At 41.9% G+C, this 20,286-nt stretch overlaps 1 protein-coding gene across 4 annotated transcripts in view; it reads right to left on the reverse strand.

Annotated features, from left to right (window-relative positions):
* Positions 1–20,286, reverse strand: part of CNTN4 (contactin 4) — a 252,213-nt gene that overhangs the window by 157,591 nt on the left and 74,336 nt on the right. Inside the window, exon 1 of one of the 4 annotated variants that reach the window (XM_042823740.1) lies at positions 19,965–20,060. The exons of 2 other annotated variants lie outside the window; for them this stretch is intronic. The gene's annotated coding sequence lies outside the window, so the exon portion shown is untranslated. Of the gene's footprint in view, positions 1–17,802; positions 17,823–19,964; positions 20,061–20,286 lie in introns of those variants that run through there. One more of the 4 variants, XM_042823741.1, reaches the window with a different exon arrangement.

The raw sequence follows: 20,286 nt of genomic DNA on the forward strand, positions 1-20,286 counted from the left end.
CTGTGCCAGCCCAGCACTCTGAGCTCATCCTGCCCTGCCTGCCCACCAAACAAAGCTCAGAAGGACTCGCTGTGTTGACGGCTTGTTTCTGGGAAGACGCGCTACACTTCATCTGCCACATCTGCTGTGTTATTTGCATAACCTCTCTCCCAGCCCTCTTTTAGTCAAATAAGAAATGGAACATGCAATATATTACAGACGCACACATCAGACAGTTGGTAATTCACTCCTCAGCTCTCTGACACTTCTAAAATTTGCAGAAATAACAAAGGCACGAGAACTTTTTCCTCTTTAAAGCAACTTGCTAGGAACGCCGTTCAGCACCAGGTGAGGAGGTTCTGCAGGCTGCAGGGAATCAGGAGCCTCAGGCTGAAAAAACTGAAGATTGTTAAGTAGAAGCCTCTAAGAATCAAAACATTTTAATATTTGCGTGCTTTACTGCCTTCTGACTTGGCTTGACAGCCTCACCTACCCACTGCCACAGGCTACCTTTATGAATGATTGATCTCCATCTCCCTCCCAACCTTGTGGGGAAAGCTGGACAGAATATAGACTTTTATTTTATATAATAACGAGGCTTCCTGTAAAAGAGGCTGCCATGTGTTGAACACTCCATATGTGACTTGACTCATTTATGGATGTTTAATATTCTTCTGCCTCTCGCTGTAACCATTGGAAGAAGCTGGACTTGCAGAAGAGCAGAATACAAAATAAGCCAGTCTGAGCCCAGGGGTCCTGCAGCGACAACATCACAATCAGTTCCCTAACACAGCAGACAAAACCCATCCATCTCCCCAGCCGTCAGCTAGCGAGGTTTTACTTGAACCAGTGCCTTGGAAATTCCCTGTTAAATAATGCTTCTAAAAGATTGCTTTAATTTGCAAATATGGCAACGAGAGACCATAAAGTGCATGCTGAAGGAGCTTGTAAAGCAGCACAGAGACAAGAGCACGCAAAGTTGTGTGCACAGCTTCACTCGGGGCTGCACTTCAAGACATGGAAATACATCATGAGATGAAACAACTTGCCATTGAGTTGTGGGTGAGGAAGGCAAGGAGGAACATTAGAAAACAAGGAAAACAGCGGTTAGAAACCTCACATCCCTGAGCTCATTCACTCCTCCCCCTCCTCACAGGCTTATTCACTTGCATCTTAAGTGAAGGGTGGAAATAGAAGGTAGAAGGTGCTGTTTGTCAGTCCTTATGCTGGACACAGCCATGTATTCAACAGAAGTAAAGACAATTACATTTCTTGCTACTAACCAAGCCAATGCTGGTTCACCAGTGATGGACGCTGCCCTCAGTGAGTGCAGGGAGCTGCACAAAGCCAGGCACTGCAGGGCTCTCTGCGTTCAGAAAGCCATCTCAAATGTTCCGGTCTCAAAACAAAATGTTTTTAATTAAAAATATTGAAAGAGCACTTCTACTACTTTATCTTCCAACTAAAATACAAGCAGCAAAGATTCTAGAAAAAAAAGCCTCCTTCTGGATTAAGACACCTTTGGATTCTTTTTATGAAACAAAATGCCAAAACCACCTCTTAAAACACTGAATTCTTCTTCCTGGACTGTGACCCAAAATAGTTCAAAGCTACAGAAAAGATGCAATGAATTTTTGAAGAACCTTCTTGAAGAGCTCTTGGAAAGCAACCACTTGCTGGCTATCAGACACCACAAGGCAGCATTCAGAAGGGGAGGTTAACCACAAGGATCCTAGAAATATTTGTTCTCACTTGGGAATTGTCAGAAATTTTCACGGAATAAATTATTTCTGGAGCACATTAACTCACAAAGAACCTAAAATAATTTCCTCACAGGAAAAATGATAAAATTTGTCAAATTTCTGGTAACCCCTCTGAGCCTTTCAGACTAAAATTGCAGTAGATGCTGCCAGCACAAAGATCATGAGGACTACAGTCTGATTGCTCTACTTTGACATTTCATTTTCCACAAATTCCACACGAACTCAAATTCAAATGCTACTTCAAAAATATTTTGGATGAAAAAAATGAAAAAAATAAGAAAAGTTTTCCATTTAACTCTTAACCACTGAGTAAAGGAAACCATAACTCTAAGTCAGCTGTAAAAGCTCAGCACCTTACAAGATCATTATGTAAATGACATTTAAGAGTGACTCCTAGCTAATAGCATAAGCTTTATTCTTGCTGTAATGACCTATGAATTTATTTCTTTTTAATATGGCCACAAATGCAGAGCCTGCAGATCAGTTTATTGGGCTACAGACTTCACTTGAGCCCTTGGTTTAAGTCAAACACTGGAAAGCTTTTATTAAAATCAACATATACAATGTTTTTCCTCCTTCTGCAGAACTGTAGTCTCTTTCAATTACAAAACTTGAAATAAATATGTCCAGAAAGAGTTTATTTATGGGCTTTTTCTTCTCCATGACTGCAATACAATAAAGAATTTAAGCTTCCATCATGTATTTTGCCATTTCTCCATCTATTTTGAGTACTTTCCCTGAAACAGCCCCAGCACAACTGGATAATGAACCAAAACATAGGCAAGGCATTTTCAGCTCCATAGCAGATTTATTCTCTCTGGGGTTCTTGAAATTTATTTGTTGATTATGAGTTTCCCAAAAGATATTATCTCCATCATCGCACAGGAGTTTCATTTGGTCTGTCTTGCACAAACTGCAGATCCATCGGACTTGGCAAGGTTGGCAATGCAACATTCCAAGCTCTGCATGTGCTCTAGAACAATTCTAAGTAGCAAAAGAAATCTGGAATGCAAGAGCATCCACTCAAACAAGAAAGGGCTACTTCCTCAAATTATATTGCATCAAGAGAGACAAAGAGATGTTTTTTTTCCCCTAAGGCAGCACCAGGCAGTATTTAAAGCATGAATAGGATCGCTGGAACTAAATTTCCTACGTGATCTAAGACAGTGTGCTGACCAAGTTTAAATAAGTCCTTGCAAAATGACCCATGGGAATGCGCAGATCCCCTTTTATTGGGTAACAGTTTTTCAGAGCTGGGAATTATTGTCGGTTGTATTTACATCCCACTCACTAAAAAAGGATAACGGCCTTCTCGCATTCAGCCCAAAGCCTTCAAAATACTGGGGTGGGAACAAAAACAAGCCACCAAAACCTTCACGCAGTTTTCAAAAATTACATCACGTTCACTTGATTGAAATAAACGTCTGGATGAACAGGATCAGTGTTCATTAAAAGCTCCAAAGTGACAGGTACACAACTGGCACTCGGCGCTGCGCTGCAAAGCTTTCACAGCTGTGATGAGCAAATGGAGCATGTGCTGGCACACGCAGCTGACACCATCCATACCTCCAGGTCTGACACTTCACTGCCCTTAGGAGGGAGCTGAGATATTTTTTTTTTAATAGTTTATTTACAGAGAAGAAAATAATCAGAATAACCTTCTCAGTAAGAAGGCTCTGAAATGCAGTTATAAAAGAAATGTCAGAGGAAAATCCTTCCAAGCGATAATATTTATGTGGACTAAAAGCGCTGCTTGGCACATATACTGTAGTTTATTACCAGACACGTTTATAAAATCACCAGCTGCCCCAAGGTCCCCTTCAGTCGCCAACTCTGAGGCAGGAGATAAAAGAAGTCAAGGTTATCCTCTATCTGAATCCCATCAGTTGCCAAGAAGTCACATCATACGTGATACAAGATATACTTCTCAGGACATCATTTCTCTAATTGTGAGAGATGTATATACGTGGTAGCCCTCAATGATTCCTGGCACTTGAGTACTCTCACAGCACTTTAAAATGTTAGGGTTTCTATTTATTTAATCTACCACTAGCTTATATTTTTGGATGATGGGTATTGTTTTTCTCTTTTCTGATACTCAAAGCATGGGTGAGGCCAGCCAGAAAAGGCTCAGCAGTTGGGAACAGGCACACCAGAACCAGACACCTGCTCTAGAAAATCTATTACAGAAAGTAATAGCACAAAGCTCCGAAATGCATTTCATCCCCTTCTGTAAGGAAAGCGCTAAAACAGAAAGGATTTTATTCACATTTTTCAGCTCTTTAAGATTTGTTTGCCCGTTCAATTCACAAAAACCTCTCTCAGACATCCATCTGTATAACTGTGCCTCCCCTCCGAGCTGTGCTGGTGGAAGGATGGACTCCTCGTGCCGTATCCACTGCACTCCACCTACCCACAGCAATGATTGCTGACGGATGAAACCTGCAGCTGCGTATGGGACCGTGTCAGCCACATCCCTCCAGGTCTGAACATTGGGAAAGTGGAGATCACACCATTTGCCCAGTTTGGCAGCCCTGACAGACAGACAGCCTTCCGTCCTTCTGTCTGCCCACAGCTGCAGTGCTCAGGCATTCTCCCACCAAGAGCTACACTTTGAAGGAAGAAAACAGTCTGAAGAGCTTGACCTTCAGCCCTCAGCTTACTACAGAGATAAAATCAATCTTCTTGTTTTACATTTTTCTCTCTGCTTCTTCTGGATATATGAAAAACATTGCCAAAACAAACCAACATCAGACTTTGGTTTTGGAAACTTAAAAAGCCACCATTTGCTGCCACTCTCTTGCCATTAACTCAATCAACAGAAAAGACCAAACAAGTGCTGAAGGCAGAAGTAGAGGGGTCCACATGAAGGACATGGGGTAGGAGGACAGCAGGGCCTGATGGAGCTGAGCCACCGTGCCCATCACATCAGCACACTCCCATAAGAAGCGGACAAAGTCTGCTTCATCTCAGTTCATTTGGAACTTATTCTATCACACTGCAATGGTCAACACTGCAGGAACTGCGAGAACTCCACATACAGCCTCCCCATGCATTTCTCAGTGCAGAAGGACAGCGTGGGTTGATGTAGGATTTTATGCAGTTTACAATGCATGCATTAAATATATACATACACACTTTTCCTATCCAGACCCACAGAGTCACGAAGCAATAGGTTGGGGAGCTGAGACACTCTGCCTAGCTGATCAATGCTGTGCTTTTTATACACACAAATGATCCGAGTGAGACCGGATCTCAACGAGACCCCATTTCCCGACGTGGGCAAAACCAACCTTCCCTGTGCCTCCATGGCTGTGCAGGAGATCTGGGCTGCCTGCTGCTGCGCCGGCCGCTATAAATACCAGGAGGCAGTTTCATTATTCTAAACCTTAATGCAAGAATACACAGAAATATTTCACATCACACAGTAAATGGTTTGAAGATTGCAGATAAAGTCAGGCTATGAATAACTGACAAGAAAGCCTCAGATAAGCATATGAAATTAATTATGGCATACCCAGAAATAAATAAAACCGCCATCTCCAATGCTAACAAAACAGCTGGTAATAAATAACAGCATGCAAACATTTCAATGCACTTATTTTGGTAAAATTAAAATCAATGCTCCTGTAAGCAGTAACTACTAAATAACACTTACTCAAGGAAAAGTCTGAGAAGCTTAAAATCCAGCAAACCAAGGCACACAGCAAGAAACAGCTGGAGCTCATCTTTTATATCATTTCAAGGTCTTGAGGAAAATGGCAACCAAAAAAAAAACCCACCACATACAGATCTTTGGGGCAAATAGATCTCATAAAAAAAGGATTAGCGTGTATGAGGGTAATCAAACGCTTCAGGTTGGAGTGCAGTTCCACTTAATAAATCAAACTTCTACTCCTGCAAAGGTTCGTTTGATTCACCCACTCTGTTCTGGTTCTATACTCCTTTGATTAGCTACACTAAAAATAAATCCCATGCAACAGAACCAAAAAAATAAATGGTTGACCTTCTAAAATAAATGCCACCCTGAACTGAGAACAGCCCAACCTCACCAATACCAGCAAACCCACGGCTCCAGGAACACTGAAAGCTCCCCATAGCCCACTTTTCATGACAAAAACTGAACTTTAAAGTTTTTACAGCCACGCCAGCAGCACACCCCTGGCTTCAGCCTCTGCTGAGCACCAGCTCTGCAGCTCCTGCTGGGTAGGCACAGCAGAGCTACAGAAGCATGGAACGTCTTTCAAATTTTCTTTGGATAACTATGGAGGATTATCACCACGAAACCATCAAGGAAGGGTTCCTTTCCTATCATTTTCTATTTTCATTATTATGGTGAGCTTGAATTAAATCAATGCCACGCTCCCTGCTCATGCAAGATAATTCAAAGGGAAGCCCAGGTCCACGTTCTGGTGTGGTCATGGCCATCTCTGGGAGAACAGATCACTCCCATTGAGCACATCCCCCTCACAGTGCCGAGCCTGCCATTGCTCCTATTTAATTAGGGACCTCTGTGCTCTCAGGGTAATTTTTCCTTATGGGAGATGTCAGCTACTCCACCTTTTATTTTTCAGGACAACACCTGCGGGTGACAACACGACACTGTAGCAAAAAGGCCATGAAAAATGGTAACCCAGTTTCTCTTTGAAAAATAAAGATAAATTCCTGTTCTGACAATTGTCTGCAGCCTTCTGAAAAATGCACCCAGCCTTCGCTGCAAATCATGGTAGCTCACCATTTTATTTGACCTTTTCATTACTATGCAGCTTGATTAGCTATTTGAGCCGCTTGCTTTCAGAAGAGAACAAAATCAGGTACTTAAAGAGGAGAAAAGATGAAAACGATCAAAGTGATATTTAGTATTCTTGGAACACTCAAGCCTTAGAAGAAGTGCCACCAGGCTTCATCAAGCAAAGAGCAAACGCTTTCAGCACAGCAAGGACGGACACGCGCCCTGCTCCAGCACAAGGCAAGGCTGAGGCCTCCCAAAAAGATGGATCCCCAAAAGGGCCTCTGCACAGGGAATGCAGGTATGGCACAGCCACAGCCCAACAGTAAGACTTCTGCCAAAACCCAGATCTGCGTTTGCTCACCGTTTACCTTACAGCAAACCAGCACCAAAGAGTCAAAAGAGCAGAAGAGGGGCTCCAGACTCAGGTGAAAAACAGACTTGTCCAACAGCAGCATCAATTTTAATTTTAAAAAGAAATGTCTTCTGCTTAGCAGCAAGTAAACGAGTAAACTCAATACCGAGATTTCACATCTTTAAGCAATTATGGTATTTGCACTTGACTTTGGTATTTCTAACACAGCAAGAGCAATATTGCAGTAGGCAGCATCCCAACACGAGAGCATTTAGCCCAGTGAAGTGACTCCACATAGGGCCCCATCACTCACGCTTCAGCTCCAAAATAACTGCGCTATTAGGCTTGATTAGCTGGTGTTGATGATTAGAGAATATTCACAAGCATCACTTGAATGTGGAGATGCAGTGACTGAAGAGGCAAAGCAGGGAGGGATATGGCAGAGCATGGGAATGTGGGCTGGGACCAGCAGGCACAGCTCTGCACAACTGATTTTTTTATTATTTTTATTTTATTTCCTGCATTCTGATTTCACTACGCCAGCCACAGACCCAGATGCGTGTGCTGAAAACTCCATGCATCTATTATCACTATTTATTACATAAAACCACAGCGATGCTTTAACAGTCCCTTTTACTGCGCTTCCATTAGCAAAATATTGGCTTGACTTCCTCTCCCACTCCTCCAATGACAATTATGAAATATAACCCCTAACTACTTCTGTTTTTTAAAAGTACATTTTCCTAATATTTAATTTATAAATCATTTCCCACATGTATTAGTAATAAATGTTTAAAGGCGGCAGACAGGAATATAACAGGAAAGCATAATGCTTGCTGTTTACTAGGAGGCCTCATTAAAAAGGCATCAAGAGCAAGGAAAATAAAAACAACCTTGTGAACCTTTGTAATTGGTCTCAAGAGAAACCTAACGCTGAGGACATCAATGCAGAAATGTCACAGCCCTGTCCAGGCTCAGAAATGGGAACAACAAGAGCAAAAAAAAAACCAACCAAACAAACAAAAAAACATTTCACTGCACCTTCTGCAATCCTCAGTTCATAAAATATCTGATTCCTTTCTAATTAAAACAAACTTTTCATCTTTTCTTCTACCTGTATTCTCTCTGTGGGTCAGGTAGTTGATGCTATGATACGCAATGTCATCCTTGAGAAATCATTATTTCCTCCTTCCTCTCTCTCCCCCCCCCGAAAAATGATGTTAAGAACAGAACAGCTACGAGCCATTTGCATGTATTTGGACTTTCTGCAAGTTCTGCTGTAGTTTCTGTGGTTCTCCCCAGCACACTGCCTGGTACAGCCGTCTGTGCAGCGCGTACTACCACCCTATTTGGTCTCTATTTTAATAACTATAATGGATGTGATCCTAATTTTGACTTGCTGTTTATAGAACACATTGGGCAAAGTGCTATTTTAAATATACTTTTTAGCAAAGTAAAGAATTAGCAGCTCATTTCAGAGGTAGATTAATTTGACCAGCCTTTCCCTCTGCCAGCCAGCTTCCAGTTAAACACAGATGTCACTTGCAAGGCTTAATTTTTAAACAAAACACAGCACACCATTTATTACCGAGTAGACTTCAAAATTCATATTTAAACCCAACAGGTCCCAGAGGCTCCGTTCAGATACTTCTGGGCTTCCCAGAAGACTCATGAAAGTTGATTAAACTAAAAATTGCATTTCATTTTCCTGTTTTGTTTGCATTTAAATGGAGAAACTTGCAGCTGGATAACAGCCATATATTTTCCGATGTACTTCCATTCCAGCAATAAGCATTTTGTCATGTTTTCTGTCACCCAAGTAGATACTTGTTTCTGCTTCTATGAGTACAACCATTTCTTTGTGCCAAACTGCATCGTGGAAACCTGAGTAAGGCATTCCTGATAGGTTTAATTTGTGAGATTCAGAAGCCATCAAAGCACAATTATTTGTCATGTCTTCATTTGGGGATGCATTTCTATGCATGGTAATTTCAAGGCATGATTACTTCCCGTGCAAAAACTAATTCTCTGTTTCAGATCTCTAAACTTACAGGTCTGTGTGCAGCCTGGGTTTCTCCTCTCTCGTGCCAGCACAAAGGCAGGATGCATCCCAGCCAGGATGATCTATGGATGTATGGACAGATGGGTGTACAGATGGTCAAGGCAAGGAGCTGACATGGCAGCTTGGGGTCTTCCAGCTGTTGAAATACCACCAAACATCCCAATACCCTTCGTCAATTTTAAAATGCCTCCCCAGGCCAACATACAGCCTGTGCTGTGTTTTGCAGTGGAGCCATCGAATCTCTCTAATCCCCTTTCGGGGGAGCAGTGTCCCCACTGTGTACCCAACTGTAACATGCTGACTAAAAGCAGCTTTGTGCTGCTAGCACTGACCCTTAAATTCACACCTCTAAAAAGCTGTGCAACACTGTTGCAAGTTTCCTCTTCTTTGGGGGCTAGAAGTAGATGATCTCTAACATCCCTGCCAACCCAAGCCATTCTGTGATTCTGCATCACGCCATGGTCCAGCAGCTGCACATGGGTACAGAAGGTTGCCCATATCTTAAATTCACAGCTCTTCTAAGAGAGAAGAAAAAAAAAAAAAAAAAAAAAAAATCACACTTCTAAAAGTACTGATGAGAAAAAGCCATCCAAGTTTGTGCTCACCCATTTAGATCCTGTAAACCTTCATGTTGTTTAACAGCAGCTTGGGCAGATGAAGGCTTGCTGACGTGCTTTGGGGCACTTTCACCCAGTGTCCCTTGGAGCAGCTCTAACTTGCCTTTAAAGACCTTTCAGCAAATTCCTGGACAGTTTTGCCTTGCTACTTGTTGCATTATAGCTTCCATGATGGAGAAGTAATACTGTCATAGGATCACAGAATAGCATGGTTTGGAAGGGACCTCAAGGATCATCAAGCTCCAGCCCACTGCTGCAGGCAGGGCTGCCAACCTCCATATCTAATACTAGACCAGGCTGCCCAGGGCCCCATCCAACCTGGCCTTGAACACATTCAGAGTTGGGGTATCTACAACCTCTCTGGGCAATCTCAGCTTCACTCTCCCTTCGTCACCATTATCTTCCCAACCAAACAGCTTCTCCCCTCCACCTCCCCTACTCTTGTTCTATTTTGCACAAATCCATACTAGCCCCGTGGCAGTAGATGTAGCAGCGTTTCAACTCATCCAGAACAACTGTTAATTGTCTCTGTCGCATTAATCGCTCAAGGAGCAGCAAAGCACAGCCGCTGGAAAGCCAGGCAGTGAATGGGTTTGCTGCCCCCCAGCCGAGGTGAGGAAGTGCCAGCATCCCATTCCTGTTACACATCACCAGAGCACAGCTGTGTGCTTAACAATGAGGGAAAACCTCTCATACCCCAAATAAAGTGGAACAAACCTTGTTGCTTCTCCTCCACTTTTCCAAATAACACTTCAGACCCAGCACAGAGAGAAGCTTTGCCTGCTGCCCCCCTACCAGACGTGACTTCATGGTCCAGGCAGTGCCCACATTTTAAGAAATAACACTGAAAGTATGCTGATGTGTCTGAATAGGCAGTGGGACAGAGACAGACACCCACTTGTGCAAAGTCTGACACGGCCTTTTTCACACTGAGATCAACAACAAAAAGGATTAAGAAAATTAAAGCGACTTTAATTCAAAGCAACTTCTATTTTGCAGCATCACCAACTGAATTCTCTCATCTATAGCCACGAAAGCAAGGTTGGAACTCGCCTATTTCCTCTGCCTTCGTGCAGCAGTGCTGCTCACTGCTCCTGACCAACAGCGCCTGCAGCTCCGGGAGGAAGCAAACGGGCTGCGATAAATCAGGAGCAAATGGCAGCAGCAAGATTGTTTCACAGCCCCGCAAAATCAGGGCGAGTAAAACTCATATTAGAATTTCATTAGGATTTCTTCTCCCTGAAATATTGCTTTACATAAATTTTCTAATACAATGCTTATTAAATACCTCATGCAAACAGGGAACTAATCGGCTCCTTACCACCTTCTCCCCGTTTGTTTATAAATTAAATTCAATTAAAAAAATAGATCGTGATATATTGCAAGTCTCCTTACTTTAATAGCTTATCTTTACATGTGGAAAACGGTATTGCAAAAATACTAAAAGTGTTACAATGAAATTTCAGAAAAGTGCTGAAATATTTCAGTTTTCCATTACATCCACTTAAATTTTGCAAGACGTGATTCAATAAATCACCGCCTGCATTCAACTCTGAAACTGCCAGAGGACAAAGTTTTGATACAGCCCAAAAGGTTCTTTTCAAACACAGGAATCGCTTCAGAACACAAATCCACTTTAATTACTAATTCCCCTTTGCAGCCCCCTCACAGTAGGGCACAACACGCTCTCTCTGGCATCTATTGGCACAATTACTACACAATTAACACCAGCCTTGCACCATACAGTATCAAACTAGTGAGCTACATTACTTAGGAAGGAAAATTTTACTTACAAAACTGGGTTTCTTTGCATTTGGTAAATGCTACCTTTCATCCATTTTAGTTTAATTTCAAACCTCTGTGGACTTCTGGTCTTCTAACCAAGAGCAGCAGCCGAAGCCTTTGCTGTCTTTGAGCCGCTGGTGTCCCTTAGCAGTGATGCTTCACAAACGAAGCAGCTTCAACGGATCCCAAGTGCAAACCCCTGAGAAATCCATGTGTATTCATTGCTTTGAAATTATTTCAGAGGCAAGAGGAAAAGAAAAAAAAAAGAAAAAAGGAAAAAAAAAAAAAGCACTTCCTTACTTTGTGTTATATTTCAGAAAGTTTAACTGGTCTAATATCCTATTCCTTTTCAACACACCACAAAGTGCTAAATGGTAAGAATTGCATTACTGCCACTGCTCAGATCCTGGCTGATAAGGTGAGCCTCTTACATTTATACTGACTTCTGAAAAAGCTGTTGCTATACCAGTCCAACAATTAATAATTCATGGTGCCAAATTACAGCTCGAGAAGGATACAGACATTTTTACTAGTTCTTTCATATTACCCTGATTTATGTATGACCAGACAGAAGACTGAGCAAAGTAAAAAAAACCTGAAACTTAACACTTCAGGTTAGGAATTAAATTGCTGTTCCATATTCACAACGCGTGGATAGAACAGAACAGAACAACGCTTCTTTCCAGACAAGCACACGTACAAAGTTTCTGAACATACATTAATTTCAATTATAAAAATAGCTTTTGCAGTGCTAAAATACTTAAAATTAGAAATATTTATCACTAATGGGACTTTTCAGTATTACGGAACCGGGGCACAACATTAATATTTGAAACCTCTTCACTATAGTTCTTCTTTCAAGTTGTCCTTGATGAACGGACCAATTTTTCTGTCCACCTAATTGTAGTAATGTAAAATTACCTGGCATAGGATAGAGTAGCCACCCCCTCCTTGTTAAAGATGCATTTTTATTGATCCACGCAAAGAACAAGATCTCCCTAACGACAAGGATTAGTCATCTATTTCATTCTGTTATTTCTTTCAGAAAAGCAGATGATTCATAAAACCACCTCTTTCTCAGCCCACTGAGTGTATCTTAGCTGACACCTTCAGAGACACCTAAATCCCACCTTCCAAAGGCTAAGGGCACGGATCTTGATACCAAAAAACCCAAAGTCCTCTAAAGCTGCAGGCGTGTGCCGGAGCTTTAGGAAGTTCTTAAACCAGGGCGACTTCTTATTGACTTTTTCCCAACAATTCAGTCTGAGACTCCAGCACTGAGGAAATGCAATCCTGGACCTTGGGAGGCGAAGGAGAACATTTAATGCACCAGGCTCAGGTTTAACGCAACCAAAGCTCTGAGCAGCCATGGTGGCCTTGTTCCAATCAATACCTCCACACTGCAAAACTGGACCTTTTGAACCTCGTTATGGCTATTTTTAAGCATGGCTTATTGCTACAAATTTGCTAAAAAAGATGAATTAGTGCCAGTCTACCATTTCAGAAGCTACCACCTCTGCACAGCTTCTGCAGGCTCCGGGAGCACACGCATCTGTTAAAGCCATTGTCCCGAAGGTCGGCATGCCTCTGATTCATTTCTTCTATCTCCTTGGCACAGATAGCCTCAGTTATTTGCTGTTATCTCTTCAGATGCAGATACATGCCGTGAGAAATCGTCTCATGTCTAGAAGATGCCTCGCTGTTCCGACTCATGTGGGTATTTGCTCAGCCTTCAATTTGCTTATCACCAACAAAAATCTCTGAAAACCTCATTAATGCAGTGAGACTGTTTAATGTTTGTAAGAACAAAATACAAAAATTTAAATTGGTGCCAAGAAGAAAGGAACTTCTCTCTTTGGTTTTTGGGAAACTGCAGAAGGGCAAAATTTTCCGAACTATTACAATAATTAGGTCTTAAATTTAGTTTCTTGAGGTGCTTTGAAAACTCAATTCTGTATCATACATAATCTAGCAATTTTATATTACTACAATTTAGATTTAGTTTTGTGCTTCGTTATCTAATTATATGAAGTTATCTAAGGAGAAAAGAGGATTTTGGAGCTCCCACACATCTTTGTTGCACACAAGCATTTACATCCCATCCTTAAGTATGTTTAAATACAAACAGCAGCAAAAAAAAAGCTGAGCAATTCATTAAAAAACTTGAGAAATTAAATTTGCGATTTAATGATAGAATGATTGGCTTTGTTATTAAGAAGTATCTTTTATTGGCCTAGAAGAAACTTTGAAATGAAATTCTTGACCTTAACAGAAGCTGATGATGTCTGGGGCATGGAACCATTCAGCATATGGGCAATTCCCCCATCCTGAGCCCAGGTTTTAAATGCAACCCTGACCCGACTGCCAGCCCAGCTCTGCCTGACCCGTCCTGCTGGAAGGCACATAGGGGGAATTTACCACAATTCACTTCCAAAATCAGTTCACTTTACATGGGTTCCTAAGGAATCTGAAACCTCGTTTTTGTATTCAGGAAAGGCTGAAAGTGCAATACAATCGTCGAGCCATTGTGACAAACAGAGGAAAAATAGCAGGAGATACCTCAAGAGAAGTACCACATCTTTTTTGCAAAGCAGAAACATCACAGCAAGACTCTTATAAGCAGCAACAACCTTCTCGTCAAAGCATCTAATTCAAGGTGAACTTAAACGTGGAAGTTTATCAAACACGGCTTATTTTCACTAACAATTCTGTTTGTTTTTTGCTGCAGATTTAATAACATCCCTTCCTCCAAGCAGGCGGCACCCGGCTTTGTGCAGAGGGCAGCCTAGCTCCTCACTCCACACACACCAGTCATTAGAAGCTTTGCAACTGTACTTAGCTCCACTTAAGGCAATGAAAGATGCAGATGTGTGCTTTACGAATCCCTGATAAGCATTCAGTGTGTTCATCTTGCACAAACAACCCGCAACTCATACTGTGCAGAATTCCTCAACCCATTGCTCACATAAAAACACTCTTCCAGCAGTTAAGACTTCTACAGCCTGAGATTTCCAGCCCTGCCACAAACGCTGGATGTACACCATAAACACTGCAGTAGCTATGCCCATACTTTCCAAAGCCACTCTGGGTTCCAGCAACTCCAAGAAGCTCTCAAGCAGCCCAGCCAGCAGCGCCAGCACCTTCCAATAAGCTATCAATATACATCCACTCCTAAATCCTAAAGTCAGCACTAGAAATGAGTTAGATTCCCAGCACGAAAGAGAACACCCTAAATATACACATACAGTGTATGTAAGCTTGTTACCTAAATCAGCTCACCAGCTTGAAGCTATTGCCATCCATCACTCTGCTGCAAGTGCAGCACAAGATGCTGTTAGGCACCTCTGGAACTAGAGCGCCTGTCTTGGAAAATGTTACGACATCTCTTGTTCTTTGAATAAAAATTATTCAGGCTTACATTAGTGAAAAACACTACACAAGAGAATAGGTCACTCCAAAAGTAATACCTCATATTTATTTCTATGGAAACTACAACAGATGTAAAATGTTGGCATACAGTCCAACTCCCATTGTGCTCACATTCACTGTTCCATCCCCATGAATGTCCAGCAAGAGCCCACGAGTGATAATGGGTACCATTTTTTTCTGCATGTAGGAATTCAGTCCCACACCTCTGCTTTACACACACTTCCACATCAGAAGCTATTCTGTTAGACTGCAACTCTGTTGCCATTTGTTGCACAGCAAAAAAAAAAAAAAAAAAAAGTAATGGAATATTGGTGAGAAGGGTCAATCTCTACCACCATCCTGCCATCATCTGCTTCTGATGTCATGGGCCAACATCGTAACATAGGGGGCATTACTTTTGGAGCAGTGCCTCCTATCTTTTCTATTGGCTAAACATGTCAGTGCTGCAAAGATATTCATTTAAGTTAGAAAGTGAAAACAAATTCAAAGTGGAGAACGCAAAAGAAAGTCACGGATTCGCATTTTAAAACGCAGCTAGTGTTCTCAAATCCACTTCCAGAGACCTCCACACACCCTGCAGCCTCACATAGGTGCACAACAGAAATAATTCATTTCCACCTCCGAGGTCCTGCCAAATCCCAGCACCACCAGGTACATCTCCACCTGCACACACACTGCACGTGAGGTTCCAGTTCCTTACTCCCAACACTGGCAATGTTGGTTTTCATCACAAAGCTGCAGGACTGAGCCCCTCCAGGACCCATAAACACACAGGGCTGTGGGAAGGCATGCTCATCTGAAACTAAATGCATCTTAAACGAGCCTGAAGTGTTAGCTGTGTTGGAAATGCCAGCAGATGCTCAGAGCGCAGAAGTGCTCATTCATAACTTCCCACCAACACGCAAGTTAAATTCGAGAGTAGAACAGAGGAAGAAAATCTCAAAGCTTGAATAAACTCTACCTGCTCCTTGACTGAGGATGTGTGAGAGACATGTTTGTCAAAGCTATATAGCAGCACACCTCACTTTCGATTCTAAATGGAAAACAGATGTTTCAAACTGCTGCTAGCTTCCATTCAATCTTCTCTTTGATGCAAGCCTAAAATCCAATACAGCAGGAACACCTCCAGGATTAACTCCTGAAGCACAGACAGGTTGGTCTGGCTGCTGGTCCTGCGAGGAGAGCACTGGGCAGGCAGGCAAACAGCCACAGCTCATCTGAAATGGGGTCCTGAAAATTTCCTCTGTTAGATGAATCTTTAATCTATTTATAATCTACAATGTTTCCTCTACTACACAGCACTCCATGTCTTACCTTGTCTCATTATCTGCATAAATGCCATGCCACAGAGCTAAAATTTACGTCCAAATAGAAAAGTGGATTTTTAAGTGAAATGTTTTGGAGATTGACCTTATTATAATTTAATCTATGGTCATTATGACCAGAACAGCTCAAAAGCAATTCTCCTCATCTTTCTCACTGCAGTGTCTTGGAAGATGGGACCCTTCCTACAAGAAAGTAATTCCTTCCTTACTGAACTCCATTGTGACCATGTTCCTCAGATGTTCCCCAAATCTAGTAAGTTGTGGATGAGTTAAAGAAGGGATTCTGTCAGCAGCTGCTGATATGCTATTCACTAGTTAGTGAACAGTACCTTAAAATATATTAAAAAAAAAAAAACCTCAAAAAATAAAATAAAATAAACCAAAACTATCTTCTCCCATTAAAAGACATTTTTAGTTTGATGCAATTCACATGCAATCCTCAATACAGTCAAAGCAGAGACAGAACGTGGCTGAGACAGGCCAGCGCTGCTGAGCATCCCATTAACACAGCCTGTATAAAGGCACAAGTGTGTACTTCTGTCCCTGATGTTCAGATAGCAGGTAACCCCATCCACTTAGTGCCTATCAGATGGCAGGACTATAGGGCAAAGCCTTTATCTGCTTCATATCTCACTACCGGATCAAGTATCTGGAATTCAAGTGTTCCGGTGCTGGTACTTCTATTTTAGGTACTCAGCAATGCTCCTCCCTGCATCTCAACCTGGTGATACAGGCAGGCAGCAGCACGGCAGTGATTCAGCAGCTGGGTAGTGCAATGGCTGAGTCTGAGAAAGCAGCAGGTCTGTCACCAGTGCCAAACACAGCCTTACTGCACCAGGGAGAAGCCTTAGGTCAATAAAAAAAATACCAACCCTGAAGTACTTTCATTATTTACATTGCTAAATGCATTTCTATCAGCACTAGTGATCATTATGCCTGATACAGTAATTATTTTTATAATGCAAATAAAAATCTCATTCTGACAGGCATATATAGCAAGAACACCCTCACTTCTTCTTATGATTGACAAAACTAGCTCTCCTAGAAAAACAACATCTCTCAACACCAGTTTGACTCAACCAACTTCCAACAAGTCCAAGGGTCTGTCAAACCTTTCGCTGTCAGATGCCTCTAAGGACAGAAGCAGGGATTCTGCCCTGCTGAGGAATGGGAGAAGATAGGCAGAAATTTCTGCTTTATTCCACAGTCCAAGACTGCTTTTCTCACGTTTTCATCTCAGCTAATGACACATGGTCGGTTTCTTTAGTAGCACTCTTATTGTAGCTCATATTCATTATATTTAGAGGTGTTCTCTAAGAGATACAGAATGGGAGCTTATTAACATACAGTTATTCAGATGCTTTGGGATCAGCGTTGCACAGCCTACCAACCAACAGGCTCCCATGAAAGCCTGGCACTGAACTGCTGAGGAAAATTCTGGCAACATCTGACAAATTGCTCCTTCCCAGTCAGTGTATCTGCGGCCAGGCAGAATTAAACCTTGATGAACACCCATAGCAAACCCAAATTATGAATATTATCAAGAAACTCAGTTACAAGATTTTTCTTCCCCTTCGTGGTGTCATTTCATACTACGGTTTTACAGAATCCACAGAACAACAGAAAGTTTCTATGGTTTCACATTAGGAAAACAGCATTAAAGAGTAAAAATAATTTTTAAGAAGCGGAAAAGAAAAAGCTGTCAATTTAAGTTTTCATTTTCATTCAGAAACCTCTCCAGTTGGAACAGCCACAGACCTTCACTCCTGGTCCACTCTCTGTCAGCAATGCTTTGCAGCTGATCATAAGCTTTCAAGTAACAAAACAGAAAGGAAGCAGCCACTGGGAAGATAGTCACACTCCTTTATCCCTTACTTCAATCCCTCTTCAGGATGGAAAATTCAAGACTAAGGTTCCCCCTCTCTCAAGGCAGCTGAAGGCTTCACTCAAGGCTTTGCAAGTTTTGCAAGGCAGGACAATGCTGCCTTAGATCTGCACTGAGGAAGAACAAATGCTCTCCATGGTGTGCACAGAGCTCCTGGGGGGCTTCACACTGCTCAGACCGGTGGGAAGAGGGCAGAGCCAACTGGGGAGAGCAGTCATGTTATTGGAGTCTGCTGTGTGCAGCACCAAGCTGCCCTCCAAGCTGCTGAGGCTGTGACAGCTCCTCAGGAGACAAGGCAGCAGCACCAAAGGAAATAAAAGACTGATACTCCTTATGAAGATGCACAAACAGATCTTCATTTTCACAGTCTTTAAAGGTGCATCATGAAATTTAGTCTTTCAAAGTGAATTTAAACGCATCTTTAAATTATAGAAAAAAAGGCTTTTGTTCCTGTGAGATGGCAATCAAAGCAGATGCACTAAATAATGCAACTGTTATTAGTCCAGGAAATTTTGTTTCCAACATAAAAGATTCCTTCTGAAAAAAAAAAAAAAATACTTTAATTATTCTGCATTAGAAAGAATGGATCTTATTTAATTGTAGCAAAAATTTTCATTATTGATTAAAGTGCCATTTTAAGTAAGACATTACAGAACCAAAAGATCGTTTCTGCTCTTCCCAAATTAAACATACAAAACTAAAATTTAAACTGTAAGTAAAATGCCATACATTGCATTGAAATTTCCAATAATAGAAGCTACTTTATATTGGGTACAAACAAACTTAGTCTTAATTAGATTGACCTTTAAAAAGCTTCTCAGGCATTTGAGAAATGTAAATACTTGACAGTATGATTCATTCACATTCCTGTTTGCTCAGACAGAACTCTGAGAGCTTTACAGCAGAGCTTGGGCAGCTCTTGCAGTTGTGCTGGTGCCCATCAGGCCAGCTTTAGGATGAGCTCCATTTCTTCTGACTGCGAGGGCCTGAGGGAGATTTGGATGCTGCACACATCTGTACAGCTGCAGAATGCAGTACAGCAGCAGCTGATAGTAACTTACAAGACGGGCAAATGGAGAATAGATTGAAGATGCTGTTCCATTGCTACACCAGAAGAGGCACAGTTCACATTGTTTGCCACAGACCATGGATTTTAGGATTCCTAGTACTTAGTATGTTCAAACTGACTACAGCATCTCTTCCTATTCAGACAGACCATGCAGTTGATTTCTCAGTCTCTGTGTGCTGGCTTGGGAAACCCCTCCTTGGAAGCCCCACATGTCCACACACATAACTTGAAGATTCTACCTCAAAAGAGCTATTTGCTTTTATTGATGCTGAGCTTCTGTTTGCTAGGATGAGGTTGATACAAGGGAAATACTTCACTGGATTACAGTGATGTTTCACAGTATGCGGACCTGGCATCAGAGAATAACAACTCATGTTTCAGCACTCAGATTCATCATCCTTTTTCTCTCTTCTGAGCAGTCAACAAAATAAGTAACCGCCTCACTCAGCAAGTGAAGAGATAATATGAGAAATAGAATCTGTCTAATAACAAATACAGCAATAAAAACAGAACTTTGTCTGAAATGAAGAACAGGAATGGATGTATTTACCAAGATTCAGGAAAAGTTGGGCCACATCCTGGAAGCACCGCCTGTACCCAGAGTTTCTGCATAGCATCATAAAACTCAGACATCCTTCCCCAACCTGCCCGCTCTGTGCAGGTATGGGCAAGCTTTCTTTAGGAAGTAATTCACATCCCAAAGATCCAGCAGCATTAACACAGCTCCCTGCAGCAAGGCATCGCTGCGTCAGTCGGCACAGCTCACCCTAACCTACCTCCACCAGAGCCTGTTCTCAGTGCGAGCTGATTGCTCACTTCAAACTGTCAATTTAAAGCACTTTGCTTATGAACTTTAGCTCTAACTAGACTACAGAGACTGGGAACGTTCCTGGCAATAACGCAGATTAAGATTGGGAAGGACAAGCAAGTATCATAAAAATAACTGTGTATAATTGGATACCCTACCGTAGCTGGTGAAGAGAAATGAGCAGGTCGAGCAATGGAGAACCAGAAGGAATGACCTTAAAAAGTTCTGTCTGGGGACAGGCAGATGATGGTCTAATCAGCATTCAGCTCCACTGCCACAGTCTGGAGGAGGAAACGTAATGCAGAAAATGGAAAGGAGGGAGATAGAAGAGCAGTGGGGAGAAAAACATCTTTCTTAATCCAGCTGGGAGGAGACGGAAACCAGCCGCCTGCAGCCTCTTTCGCCTTTTCTTTTTTATGAGTCCTCTGGTCTGTGACCCCACCCACTAAAATATTTTCAGTATCACATATAATCTTTAAG

Source organism: Centrocercus urophasianus, unplaced genomic scaffold, assembly GCF_019232065.1.
Source record: "Centrocercus urophasianus isolate 14NV4802_14NV808 unplaced genomic scaffold, USGS_Curo_1.0 seq_22, whole genome shotgun sequence".
Taxonomy (NCBI): Eukaryota; Metazoa; Chordata; class Aves; order Galliformes; family Phasianidae; genus Centrocercus; species Centrocercus urophasianus.